Raw genomic sequence first — 15,355 nt, forward strand, 5'->3', positions numbered from 1 at the left:
ATGTTTGAGATAAAGACTTTATCCACGTTTATTTAACCAGAGGTAAGTTTGTTTCAGTAATTTCAGTATATTATATATGTGAATGGCTATATTTTAGTCATGGAGGAAAATCATTAAGTGTGTACAGTGTGTTGGGGTGCAATAAGTCTAGACCATTATTATTTCCATTGATCTTAAATCTCGGAATAATCTGTATATGATATAGCTAAATAACTATGGCACAAAACATGTCTGGGAAAAATCATTTATAGCAACCAGAGTGTATTTGGGCCTGAGGTGGGAACATATGACTTCTTGAAAATCTAACAGGAACATTTTCAAATGAAATGGTAAATAGATAAATAGAATGACACTGTTTCCTGAGAATGACACTGTTATTTATGGCCTGTCTGTTTCAGCGAATCACCTAGTGATTGGTGGAAGTGGAAACACTGAAGAAAATAAAGGAGGAAGCACTGCTAAAGTAGAGCAAGGAGGAGGAGCTGCATACCTTCTTGACGTGCCATATTCGTACTTTGCTCTCATTTCATCTGTTTTCATTCACTCTTTCTGCATCTTCGGAATCAAGCACAAATACAGGCTCTGACTCTGATACTGCTACAATATGGTGAGTTTATTCCTGCAAATATAAAAACGACAGTATTCAGCGTATAGTTTGTTGAATACAGTTTAAGGAATAGATCATTTGTCTAACATTCTAGTAAACTGTACAATGTTTTGAAATGTAAGTATGTCATGTTATGCAACCAGATATATGCAAACAGTCTGGTAACCTTATGCAGTTTATCTGCATATGCGATGACAATATGCTTTCATTTTTGTTCATATGTAGGCCAGACATTATGTTATCAGTGCAATAAAGTTATACAATTACCAGCTGACAGATTACAGATTACCGAATGCATTATTTGACCATTTGAACCCTAAGACAGTAAAATATACATCTACCATTTATGGAATTACAGTGGCCCAAATTTGATGCTTAAGCGACACTTAAACAATATGAATATCATTGAATTAGAAACTATTAAATATTAAAATATTTTTTAATATTTTAAACTATTAAAATATTAAACCAGAAGTAATTTATTTTAAACAATGATTGCAAAAGCACACTATACAAAAAAAAAATGTATTATTGAAAAATGATTGTGTTTCTGTATGGTTGTCAGATGTTAGCGGATCACGTTTATAGTTAATATGATGTTAATGTAGTTAATATAACTAACTATAACTATAGCGTTTAATTAGTTGTTTTGTATTATGTAACTTCATTCAGTCATATATAAATCAAGTTATGTTTCTAATAGTTTTAATGTATTTAAAGCACCAGAGAGGCATATTGTATACACTAAAGAAGAATGTCACCCTAAATTTTGCTGATAACTCTCTGTCCCTCTTTTAGGATAATATTCAGAACGTTAAAAGTGAGGCAGAGGAGGTGAAAGTTGCTATGCTGGAAAATGCAAATAAAGTAGAAGAACCCAAAGCTGTCAATCAAAAACCTGAAAACCCTCAGTGCACAGTAAGTAAATTGTCTTCTTAATGTATCATGATTCATGTAAGCTTGCTTTGAGAAAGTCTAAACAACTGATGTCTGTTTGTGTTCATTCACGTGACAGTCATATTATTCATTACTATAAATTGAACATATAAACATTATTACTCACAGTATTCTTTGAAACCTTATTTTGACTTCTGCCTCAGATTTGTAATATCAACAAAGCCTTATTGTGGAATGAGAAACTGATACAGTACTGATACACTTGATACATATTTTCTTTTTAATTTCAGAGGGCAAAATGCAAAAAATCTCTATTGATCAAGAAGATGGAGTTTCTGCGAGCTAATAAAGGACTCGTAGCTACTGTATTGATTTCAGCTGTTATTATATTCGCTATTGTTGTTGCCATGCTTGCCAGTGAAGATGGGCACAGTCATTCATCACACAAGGCAAAACACATTGCGCATGGGCACAATGTCACAGAAATGCCATAACAACAACTGCAGCAGACTAGTGGGATAAATCAGTTTGACCAGCACTTATTTTCTTTATGAAGATTATTTATAAAAACTATCTTTTCATTTTAGACCGTTTCTCAGACAGATCATATTTTCTGATCTAATATGACATTACCTTTTCTAACATAATCAAAATACAGGTTATCAGAATTTACTCACTCTCATGTTGTTTCAAACCTGTATGATTTTCTATATTCTGAAGAAAGCTTTTGTCCAAAACAACACTGAGCCGTACTGACAAAATAACAGAAAGTCCTACAGGTTTGGAATGGCTTGGTGAGGTGAGGTGAGTCTTAGGGCCTTTTTAATGTAATCTATCCCTTGAAGAACACGTTTTTAACTCAATGTTACTGTAGCAATCTACAGTTGTATACAACCAGTCGATGAAGGTTGTTCACTAAAGTTCATTCGTTTCACTTTGTCATATAAACATGACTTGGCAGGAAAGACTATCAAGAAACACATTCCCCATAAAAACTGTGCTGATAGTTTGGTATGTAAACATAAGGAGATGTGATTAAAAGCAAGGGCATTTTCTGAGGTCAAGTGCACATAATCCTTGTTATTCTACTGTGTGACAAATACATTTTTTAGGCTAAAGAGTTTATATACACAGCTGTTATCAGCATTAACAATGTTTCTTGTTCACAAACAGATTTTGTATGTTGGAAACCAATTCAAGCTGTCATAATGTTTTGTTCAAAAATTGTATGTAAATTCTGATGAACCTCAAAAAATAAATGCGGAAATCTAATATAAAGCTATTATCACCGAGTCAGCTTCAGTGCGTTATGTTCTCTTGAGCAAAGTGTTGACAAATCAGTTTCATTAAATTACTTAAATGAAAAAATTGGTGCTCTTAGGAAGTCAGGCGGCCCAATCATCGCTTTCTATACATGCATTGAATCAAGCTCAACTATTGTCTTCTGTGGAGCTGCTCTACAGCTGAATCATATAAACACTGAACTGACTAAAGCTAAGTAATGAGCTTTTGTAGAATTGCTTATAGCTGAACTGAACTCACTTTAAAATGTGATGAAATTTACAGTTATTGATTTGAACTGAACCAGCTCTAAACTGACTGTAAAAAGACTGTAAAAAGTTTTCAAAACCTAAGTTCAGCCGCTGCCTTAAGATTTTAAGTTAAATTAGCTTAAAACTACAAGTCATTTTAACTTATTACAATAAAAATGAGTTGATATAACTTGTGAGTTTAAATGACTTAAGTTGATTTAACTTAAAATCTTAAGGCAGCTGCTAAACTTAAGTTTTTAAGTTGAAACTGGTGAAAACTTTTTACAGTGAGACACTGTTGTCTTTTAGAGCTGCTTTACAGCAGAATCTATCTCCATAGCTGAGTTTTCATTACTGATTTTACTATTTTACCCAGTTACTGTGAAGCTGCTTTGACATAATATGTATTGTGATAAACACTATACAAATAAAGATGACTTGACTTCCTAAAGAATGAAAAAGTGATTTGTTTATAGCCACTGTTTCCATTGTCTTTAACATACATTAACATGCATTAACATATTTTATGATCCCATGTAAATGTTATTCTTATAATTCAACTTAACTTTTTTAGTACACTGTAATAAAAGAAATGCATTGAAAATGTTCTATTTATGCACACTTTCTTCAACCCTAATACATAACACAATTCAAAATATGGGAAAAACACCTGTGAAAAATCATGTCATTTTCTACTGGAATGTTGTGTAAATAAACTGTGATATTAGTGGTCAAAATATTGATACAAACCATGCAATAAATCTACATAGAATTGTCCTGCTCTGAAATTATTTTCAATTTATGTTGAGGAAAATACTCAAAACAAACATTCAGCTCTATTTTAATCACCTTTCTGAGTAAGCAGAATGGAGTAGGAGAATAACCAACAGGGGCTGTTTACCCAGAACAAGTTTTTGTACTCCACTGCTATGCTTTTCCATTGTTTTTCCATAATATTACATATGTGCTATACAGACTGTGGCTAATTAAGATATATCCTTTATAAAATGATGGATAATACGTCACAGTCACTAGAATATAATAGACAGCAAAAAAGACAACAGTCTTTTTCTCATTCGGTAGAACCCTACTGAAAAAACATATATGTTAATTTTTTTCCTGCCTCAGTTCAATGATCTGTTTTTATTTTTTTATTATTATATTAGTGGCTCAGTTTTGGGTATAAAACGTTTGGTGCAGTGCAAAGACAAAGTACATTGCAAAAAGGCTGTAAGAAAACAGTAGAATGGATTGGTTTAAGTTTAAGTGAATGAATTTACATTGGAAACTTTGTTTTGCAAATGAATTAAAGTTAACAAATATTTTCTAAAGCAATTTGAGTCTTTGGTGACAAATCTATTGCATTTTCAGGAAGTTTTAAATTTTTTATTTGCAGGTAATTTAATAATATGGTTAGGGAAAATGAATACATTCAGGTTCAATGATAAATTCTATTTAAGTTCAATTAAGTTAAGAATGCAAGTGGACTTAGGAGAATTAAGTTGATAAAATGTACTTAAGTTGAAAAAACTTTGAAACTTTGAGAAAAAAAATACTTCAATTGGTAACACCTAAAAAAAATAAGTTGATCGAACTGTTCACTCATGCAGTTGAATTAAGTTAGTCTAATGTAAATATTAGGGTTAAATGAACTAAAATTATGTAAGTGTGATTGACCTAGGAAAATTAAGTTAATAAAATGTAATAAAATAAGTTGAAAAAACTAAAGAAAAAGTTGAAAAAGTAATTTTTTTAAGTTGATCCAACTGTTCACTTTTTAGACACCATCACATAATTTGTAATGGTTTAACTGGTTATAATAGGAATTGTACTTGTTTTAATGGAAACTGTAATGGTGCCTATTGGTCTCTATTGGTATCCCTGCCTTCTATTGGTGACTTGTTAAAACCACTAAATCCTAATGAAATATCTCCCAAAACACACCACAGGACAGTATTTTTTTAATGGTTTTAATAGATAAATGTTGATGGTTTGTAATGGTATTTGTAGTGGAAACCACTAATGTATTGTTTTTATTTTATTTTCATATCCACACATAAAAGATACAACGTTTTTTTTAATGATGACAACAAAAGCTAAGGGTAGCTCATTGTCGGGTAGCACCTCGATCACAGCAAGGAGGTTCCTGGTTCGATTCTCAGCTTAGACTGCATGGAGTCTGTGGAGTTTGCATGTTCTCCCCATGTCTGCGTGGGTTTCCTCTGGGTGCTCTGCTTTCCCCCACAGTCCAAAAACAGGCAACACAGGTGAACAGGACACTATAAAAACTGTTCAAAGGTGTGTGTGTGTGTGTGTGTGTGTGTGTGTGTACCTGGTATTCATCACGTTGTGGGGACCAAAGGATAGGAATACCAGTAGATTTTGACCTTGTGGGGACATTTCTCAGGTCCCCATGAGGAAACAGGTTTATAAATCATGCACAATGAGTTTTTTTGATGAAGTAAAAGTGTGCACAATCTCCTGTGAGGGCTAGGTTTAGGTGTAGGGTAGGTGTAGGGCGATAGAAAGTACGGTTTGTACAGTATAAAAACCATTACGCCTATGGAATGTCCCCATAAAACATGTAAACCCAACGTGTGTGTGTGTGTGTGTGTGTGTGTGTGTGTGTGTGTGTGTGTGTGTGTGTGTGTGTGTGTGTGTGTGTGTGTGTGTGTGTGTGTGTGTGTGTGTGTGTGTGTTTGTGTGTGTACCTACACTGTAAAAAGTTTTTACCAGTTTCAACTTAAAAACGTTTAGCAGCTGCCTTAATTTTAAGTTGAATCAACTTAAGTCATTTCAACTCAAGGTAAATCAACACATTTTATTTTATTTGAGTTAAAATGACTTGTAGTTTTAAGCTGATTTAACTTAAAATTTTAAAGCATCTGCTGAACTTAAGTTCTTAAGTTGAATCTGGTGAAAACTTTTTACAGTGTACGTAACTATATTTTGGGGTTCAGATTTACCCAAAAGTGAGCAAAGGTTGACAAAATCTCCAAAAACCTCCCTTTGGGGATGTCCTTGTTTGGTATAAAAATAAAGTAAACTAAGTTTTTATTAAATTGTAAAAATGCAGAAAGTTTTAGGTAGGTTTAGGTTAGAAAATGTATAACTATCTGTATATAAAGCAATAGAAGTCTATGTAATGTCCCCATTTAGATACCTAAGTAAAGGTGTGTGTGTGTGTGTGTGTGTGTGAGTAGAAAAGCTATTACTCCTATGGAAAGTCCCCACAAGGATAGCAAACCAGACTGTGTGTGTGTGTGTGTGTGTGTGTGTGTGTGTGTGTGTGTGTGTGTGTGTGTGTGTGTGTGTGTGTGTGTATGTGCGTACCTGGTATTCATCACATTATGGGGACCAAATGTCCCCACAAGGATAGGAATACCAGTAGATTTTGACCTTGTGGGGACATTTCTCAGGTCCCCATGAGGAAACAGGCTTATAAATCATACACAATGAGTTTTTTTGAGGAAGTAAAAGTATGCACAATCTCCTGTGAGGGCTAGGTTTAGGTGTAGGGTAGGTGTAGGGCCATAGAAAATACGGTTTGTACAGTATAAAAACCATTACGCCTATGGAATGTCCCCATAAAACATGTAAACCCAACATGTGTGTGTGTGTGTGTGTGTGTGTGTGTGTGTGTGTGTGTGTGTGTGTGTGTGTGTGTGTGTGTGTGTGTGTGTGTGTGAGAAACAGAGATAGAGAAATGGCCATCCGTTCAGTGTTTCCCTGTGAAGGATAATGCAGTATGGAAAATGAATGAATGGCTGGATGAAATGCAAAACATGGTTGAAAGCTGTATTAGGCTAAATGAATAAAATTTTTAATGCCTTCAAAACGATGCAAAATCACAAATATTGTTTGAAACTTTCTTTAATTGAAATGCCTTTTAATTTGCAGAATTTATTTTCTATTTGTAAAAAACTGCACATGTAAAAAGCATGAATGAACAGCAGATGGCACCATCTAATCTGTGAACTTGTTTCAGATTCATGGCCTGCATGAATTTATTAGCCTATGCAAAAACACCAGATTTTTAAGTGAACTTTCCCATATTGTCAAAAGTGGACAAAAAAAAAACAAATATTTTCAGCTAAAGCACTCTAAAAGAGATAGCATGTTCAGTCCAGTAGGCACTAGAGTAGGCTATATCCAGCCTATATTTATGTATTTGTTTGTTTAGTTGATTTATTATTTATTTGATTCTATATGATTTGATTTGATTTTATTTGATTTGATTTGATTTGATTTGATTTGATTTGATTTGATTACCCTAAATCACCCTAGGGTCTACTTTATTCTTAAAAAAAAAAAAAAAAAAGCTGTCACTGGGGCAGTACATTTTCAAAAAGGTACACTGTAACCAATTTTTGTAATTTGAACAGTATTTTACTGCATGTGTACAGTAAGATATAAAATGTGTATACAGTTTTTTACTGTAAACAGCAAAGTATTATGGGAAAATAAAGTCACTACTGTATGTACCAATAACTCGACAAAAAGGTTAGTATATTATTTCTGTTTTACGCAAAGAGGAGATATTTTAAGATGTTTTCACTTGTTAACAGCAGCAGCAACATAAACATTATTTATCGTGTCCTTTTTCATGTCAGGAGTTGGAGCCGTTTTTTCTTACTGTTGGCCATATTAAACCATATTAAAGTGGTTTAATATGAAATAATAAAGGTTTCATCGTGCGCTGTTGCATTGTGTGTGCAGTTGAAGCGCATGTGCTACAAGTAGCACAGTATAGCAGCTTTGTGCAGGATATAGGATACAACGGGGTTAAAGGCACACGCTAAGAAAAAAATTTGCTTTTTTTACTGTGAACATTTATGGAGCAACAGATTTTGTGCAAATATAAATCATACAAGTTGTTTATTTTGTTTAAAAATCTTACAAATGTATGAGGTGGCAATGGGGGCCTTTTACCCCACACAGGGGGTAAAAGGCTCACCAGCATGGGGTAAAATGCACACAGTATTGATACAAATACCTTAGCTAAAATAAAATAAAATGTTAAACATAAAATGTTTTTTTTAAATAATGTCTGAGTTAATACTTAGTCAAAACAATCACTTTAGGAAAGTTTGTACAATTTTCTAGCTTGTACTATTTTTGTATGATTATTTTGATAAATAAAATAATTAATTTTTGTTCAGTAAATATACTGTCATTAAAATAAAACATATATTTTAAAATACAGAAACAAAATCATTTTAAAATGTAAAGATTCTGAAAGCATTCAAGAAGATCCCACAGTTGTTTAATATAGATTTACAGTAGTTACAACAAATTATTTTATTATATGATATGATTAATAGCATGTTTTAAATATGATGGGTTCATTCTGAACATGGTTATTATCTTTAAGATGGACACCCAACATAATATATGATATTTACCATCTGAATCTAACAATGTCAGGTCAAAAAATAGAAAAGTCAGCCTTCTATTAATTATCATGTTAATTATTGTGCCTTCTAGCCCCAACATCAGGGGTGCTTTTTAACCCCAAATACCATACTTTTATATATTCTTTCGTTATTTAAAAACGGTTGCTTTAATTATCTTAAACAGAACTGAAAATCATTAGGAAGAATTTTAGCGATTCTCATTTTCTACTTAAATCTACAAAATTTTTTAAAATGTCAAATATTAATCATGTAACCACAGAATCGACTTTGCGCAGCTGCCCGGGATCGCATCAAGGGTCAGCCAAAATTGCAGGTGTATTTTGAAAATCCATCTATTGGTTTAGAAAACAATATTAAAGTTGGTTTTACTCTGGGGCGCCTTTAGTAGATGGCAGGAAAAAAAAAAAATCTTGATTCATTTTTTAAATAGCTTGCTTTTATCCTTCACATCACAATAATACTTAAAGGGGTCATCGGATGCCCATTTTCCACAAATTCATATGATTCCTTAGGGTCTTAATGAAAAGTCTATAATATACTTTGGTTAAAAAGTTCTCAATAGTAGTTTAAAAAAAAACACCCTTTTACCTTGTCAAAATCAGCTCTGCAAAAACTAATTTTATTGCATGGTCGCTTTAAATACAAATGAGCTCTGCTCGCCCCGCCCCTCTCTGATGTGGGATTATGAGCCGTAATGTTTACTTTAGGCGCATTTAGCCGCATTTAGCCACGTTTAGTTGCGAAACTTGCCAACAAGCACATAATTAAGAAAGTCCGTTTGCAAAGATGCATTAACAAAAATTATACTCACTTCTGCTGTGGGTGAAGCTGCATCAGGAACAATTCGCACGAATAGATGCATATGTAGATCGGGATCGGCACTTTCCTTTTTAAAAAACAAAAGTAACGGTATCCTCTGTGTCTTCAGCGTCTCAGATGTCGGAAGTTAATGACTACTGCTATTTTCATTATTACATCCAACAACAAAACACCTCAATCGCTCAATCTGAGACATTTTTGTCTTCCCCTGCACCTGAGTCGACACAATGGCGATCGGAGTCGGACTGTTTCAGCTCAGTGAGGGCGGGTCTGAGGTAAGGCACTCATGTCAATCAACTATCATAGGAGCGGCCTGAGAATGACCTGATTTTAAAAAGATTAAAGATTTTAAAGATTAAAAAAATACCACTGGGTGGATTTTTATCATTGTAGGTGGGTGTGTACTCAAAATGCCAACACACATTAATGTCAGACAACATGTAAAAGTGAGTTTTGTATCCGATGACCCCTTTAAGTGTGCCGGTAGCAACTAAATCTGACATTAAATATTCAACTTGTTGTAGTAGAGGATTCCATTACTTCCCTAAACTTCCAGTCACAATTGTGCCATCATTTACTCAATACTTTATATCAATTAAAAGTAAAAATGTCTATTTAACAGTATAATGTAACTATACTCATGAGGCTGCATACAAAACATGATAGGGGTTACGGTTATTTATTGCAAATAATTAATCATGAAAAGTATTGATTTGTGCATTCAATTTGCAGTGTTTTATTTTGAATTACAATGAATTCTATTTAAACTTCTTACATTAAGTGGCAGTTGTTCTGCCCTTAAAACAACCATTTTTGTGTTCTTATAGTTGACTTTGGTTGAATTTACAATGGAATCAAGCACAGAATCAGCTTCTTCTGCTGCTTTGTATCCTGTGATTCCTCCCCCATTCGCTCTTGCAAGAGCTGCAGTTTTAACAACACCTGCAGCGATTCCTGTACCAGCTGCTGCCAGTGTGATATTGTGGCAAAAGGGTGTAAATACTATTAAAAATAACAACGGAGTGTCTTAAAAGCCCTCTTTTGTACAGAACTACTTCCTTCCTATCTAAAGTTGACAGTTTCACAGCTGAGCCCAAGCCTCTGTCACTTTAGAACTAGTAATGAAGGAACGTTGAGTTGCTTCATTAAAAGCTTATCAGAATCAGAAAGAGCTTTATTGCCAAGTATGCTTGTGTCACACCCCCGGACTTTCATGTTGGTTTCTCCCATTCTCCCCCGCAGTTCAGAGTGTTTTTGGTTTCTCCCTCATTGTCTCCACCTGGATGTGTAATCAGTCTGTCTATTTAGTGTGTGTGTTTTCCCCTCAATGCGGTCGGTCTTTAATGTTACCACTCCGTGTTCCTGTGTCTGCCTGTTTCCCATTGGATTTATTAAATGTACGTCTTTTTATTACGTCATTGTTCGTGTGCTCCTGTCTGATCCGTGACAGAAAGACCGACCGATACAGTTTATTTTTTTTGGCGTGTTCTCCTCTGTTTTGTTTCTCGTTCGTTTTTCCCAGTCTTTTTGTTTCCGTTGTGTTTCCCCCATGGATTCCTTCCTACGTCCAGAATTCATCCTCCTCCGGCTGAAGCGGGGGGATTTACCGCCTGAGGGTTACACTCTCATGTTCCAGCTTGTAGCAAACACCACCAGCTACCCGGACGACGCGCTCTGTTCTATGCTCGTTCTATGACGCTAGCCTCAACGCGTCGTGCAGAGCGCTGTCGTCCGAGGATGGCCCTCGAGCGGATTTCGCCGCATTTGTGGAGTGGACACTGGTGAGAAACAGACCCGCGTTCCCCGCCTGTTCCAAGGAGCAGCTCGCCAGTGCCACTCTGGACCCAGAGCCCAGCCAGCCACCCCAAACCGCGGATTATGAGCCCTTCATAGATGGAAAGCCCGAGCCCGGAGCGACAGCAGTATGGCTGATCAGGTGCGTGAGCCGGCCATTACATCCGCAACAGTGGAGTGCTTCGTGGAGCAAGAGAGGGCTGTAGAGAGCCCCATCCACTGCACCGCCACTGGGGGTGAGCAAGAGCACAACTCTGGGGACTTAATTGACTGTTTCACGGAAATACCCATCTGCCTGGATTTCCCTCCCACCCTCCCTCTGCCTAAGCCTGAATCTCTGCTGGTTCCGCCCAGCCGTCCAGAGTCACCGCTGGTTCCGCCCAGCCTTCATGAATCCCTGTTGTCTGCTGTCTGTCCCCTTGCTCACCCTCAGCCCACCATCTGTGCGGTGGGTTCGCCGCGGGTCTGCCAATCTCCATCGGTGTCATGGCTGAAGGATCCCTCACCATCGCCTCCAGCCTCAGAGTCCTGGACTCCGCCTCGGCCCTCCGACCCTGCGGCTCCACCCCGGCTCTCTGCTCCCTCATCTCCGCTGTCGCCCGTCGGTCCACCAGCTCCACCGGGCTCCATCGTCCCTCCGGCTCCGCCCTGGTCAGTCGTCGCCCCACCATCGCCTCTGGACTATACTCCTCCGTCTGTGCCTTGTCGCTCCGTCCCACCGGCTTGGTGGACCTCCTCCCTCCCGTGAGCACAGCCTCGGCCCGCCGCGGACCTCCGGATCTCCATCTCCGCCTTGGTCGCCAGAGCCTTGATCTTCGGCTTTCCGTCTCCGCCTCGGGCTCTCCCACCACCTGCTCCGCCTCCGTCGGTCGGCCCCATGGAGTCGTCAGCCTCTCCTCCACCATGGCTCCTCCCTCCATCAGCTCCACCTTGGAATCCCATCATGGCTGAGTTCTGGGTCCCACCTGGCTCCTCCTGCTCCAGCCCCTTCCTGTCACCTTGGCTCCTCCCTCCGTCACCACCCTGGACTCCATCTTGTGCCCTCCTCCCGGGAGTCCGTCCTCCACCTAAGCCCCCTCCTAAGACTTTGTACTGTTTCCTTTTGTCTGTTTGTCGGCACGAGGACGTGCCTTCCGGGAGGGGGAGGTAATGTCACACCCCCGGACTTTCATGTTGGTTTCTCCCATTACAAGGCATAAATAGTCCTCACTTTAGATGAGCTCACAAAAACCATTAACTGGCAGCTAGTAAATGTTTTATAACTGCCTGATGTAATTATGAGTTACAGTAGGAATATGTGTTATTAAAGCATTTATTAACACACTAACTGTTAATATATGTCCAAATAATAAGATGTATAAATGTGCATTCAAATGGTTTATGAATCATTTATTAACACTTTCTAAATTATCTCATGAACCACTTACAACTACTAACTAACTGGATTGTAAATAATGTAATGATTAATTTAGAATTGATTAACTGATCCTTAATAAAGTATGAAAATACAATTATTAAGCATATTATACAAATGCTTATAAAACAAGAATAAAGCATTTATAGCTGTATTTATAAACTGCTTACAAATGTCTATTAATGTAGGAATAATGCTTTATAAATGATTAATTAACTATTTACCAATGCTTAACTAATGACTCATAGTGTGTAGTTATTATAAAGTGTTACCAGGTGGGGGTAGACTGTATTGTTTTTTGTTTTTTTCTGTCAATGTAAAGATTTGCATAGGCATTAATATACACTGATCCTTATTAAACTCCTGTTAGCAATGGTTGGGCCTGAAAAAATTTGACTTAATAATTAGTACATGTGAAAGACATGAAATACATACCATAGTAAATTCACAAAATAACAGAAAGCAACAGTTGCTACTTATTTGGATCAATAATGCAGAGCAACAGCAATGTATTTTTACAATTGAATTTAATTAACAAAATATCAAAAAATTATAATAATTCTAATTTTCTTGTAGTACAATGAATTAAATGTTTAAAAGCATTATATTTTGAACCAACACTGAATTGTTCATTCAGATGGATTAAGCAACGACCTGTGTCTTAGCAGTTTTCAGTTTATATCCTAATAAACTGCTAGTTTGTTTTTTGTTTTCTCAAGTTTATCAACAATGTTCTGTAACTGATTAATCAAGTTCCTTATTTTAACAATGATTTTCCCGACCTTTGTGTTCATCTCACTTTCATCTATTTCTACATCTATGGGTGTTTCTGCTAGTTCTTCCATGTCATTGAGCATCCTGGTATTTTCAGCTGAGATCATGTTATACACAAAGCTGAACCCACCATGAACATCTGAAATTAAAAGCATATTTTCAGACATCTGCTTAGTCAGTTCAGCAACGTCTTCTATCGGTATGGCATCTTGCTCTCCCAATATTTTCTCAGACTGCTCATAAATGTCTTTCATCTTTGCAGCCATAGGGGTGATTTTATCCAGAAATTCCTTCCGTTCTGATTCAATGCCTTTTCTTAATTGTGTCACCTGGTTCCTTTTATCAGAGCTGCAGCTTACACTTATGGATCGAGCACTTAGGAATGTCCATAAAGCAAAAGCAAGAACAACAACAACAACAACAACAACAGCAAAAAACTCCCAGAGTAAATGAGCTAAATGGAGCTAAAGCTAATCCTACCACTATAGCAGCACCTCCAAATATTCCAGCCCATCCTGCAAATCTAGAGAATTCAGTAGCACATTTGTAACCATTTTCAAATGTTTTGATGATATGACGCAGTCTCTCTGTGCACTGCTGGAGCTGAGGGTGATCTCTCTTATAGAATTCAATAAATTCATCTTTCAGACGAATAACTCCAGCTCTAGAAAAAAGAAATGTTAAGAGCTTATAATTATATGTTACAATTTGGTAGGCAGTGTATCAAGTAAGTTCAAGTTAAGTAAGTTCAAAAGATATTTTAATAATACTGCACCAAAATATATTAATGTATTTTTTTGTTAAAAACAACCCAATTTTGCTGAATCAATGCATAACAATGTTAAGACAATTCTAAGGGCCCATGTCCTTTAGGGGCCCCCAGAGATCTGCTTTGGTGTGGTAGGGGGGCCCAACCTCATATTTTTTCATAGGGCTCAAAATTGCGAGCGGCACCCCTGGTCATACGTTTACATACACCTTTCAGAATCTGCAAATCCCCCCCCCACCCAAAAAAATATATATATACAAAAAAAATCACACTCTCTATTGTGAAAAAAATATATGTATGTATACCTAAAATACTTGTGTAAGTAGAAAAAAACAAACAAACTCAAAAAATGCATTTACAAACAGTTGAGTTCCCCCTCCCCTTCCTCACAGTGGTTTGGCTCACTACCTGCTCTACACACCCGAGTCTCAATTAAAGGTGCCATAGAATGGAAAACTGAATTTACCTTGGAATAGTTAAATAATAACAGTTCAGTATTTTTTGTCAGTATTTTGTCTCTGTTCTGTTCTGTTTTCCCAGTGTTTTTCCCCCTCTGTTTCTGTCATGACTCTGGGCTGCGGACTTTTCCCTTCCCCACCAGAGGTCACTGTTTCCCTTCCTTCTCACTCCACTTCCTTTATTGTACACACCTGTCTGTGTTAATCACTCTCATTTCACCCACAGCTGTCTCTCATCACTAATGGACTATTTAGTCTCCCATCTCCCACTACTCATCCTGGTCTCATTGTATTCAGATGTCTGTCCTCGTGTCTCTGGAAGTCTGTCTCCTAGCTCGTGTTTCAGTTCGGTTTATTTTGTAATTCAAGTCGTGTTTGTGCCGTGTTGGCTGTTTTGTTTGCTTTATTAAAAAATCTTCACCTGCTTTTGGACCCTGACCTCATCCTTCCCTCACACGTGACAGTTTCCAGTTCTATTGGTTTAGTCCTTGTCTCCCCCTTTTGGTTCATGTTCTTTTGGTTTAGTCATGCCCATATTTGTATTTCCCCCTCGTCATTCTGTTATCTCGTTTGTAACCACGCCTTGTTTTCTGTGTATTTAGTCTGTCTGATCACACCCCAGTGTCCGTCGTTAACGTTACATGTTCTCGTTTGATGCTCCTGGTTTTTGTTTATTTGTTTCATATTCAGTGTTTTATTTAATAAACTTCATTATATTCATTTGCTTCGGTTCTCCTGCTCCATCTACACTCCTCAACCCGCCTGAGTGTGACAGAACAACGGACCAAGACAAAGGATGAGTCGGGCTGAGGCAGCATTGAGGAGACTGCGGCAAGGCGGTCGATCGTTGGAGCGATATGTGGAGGAGTTCCTC

The 15,355-nt window shown here is 37.0% G+C and overlaps 1 long non-coding RNA gene across 1 annotated transcript; it reads left to right on the plus strand.

The window, feature by feature from the left end:
- Positions 1 to 479: 479 nt before the first annotated feature.
- LOC141335889 (uncharacterized) lies at positions 480 to 3,139 on the plus strand. The gene is made up of 3 exons (XR_012355640.1): positions 480 to 607; positions 1,406 to 1,525; positions 1,795 to 3,139. It is a non-coding gene; the product is annotated as an uncharacterized lncRNA (long non-coding RNA).
- Positions 3,140 to 15,355: the final 12,216 nt, after the last annotated feature.

This window comes from Garra rufa, chromosome 5, assembly GCF_049309525.1.
Source record: "Garra rufa chromosome 5, GarRuf1.0, whole genome shotgun sequence".
Lineage (NCBI taxonomy): Eukaryota > Metazoa > Chordata > Actinopteri > Cypriniformes > Cyprinidae > Garra > Garra rufa.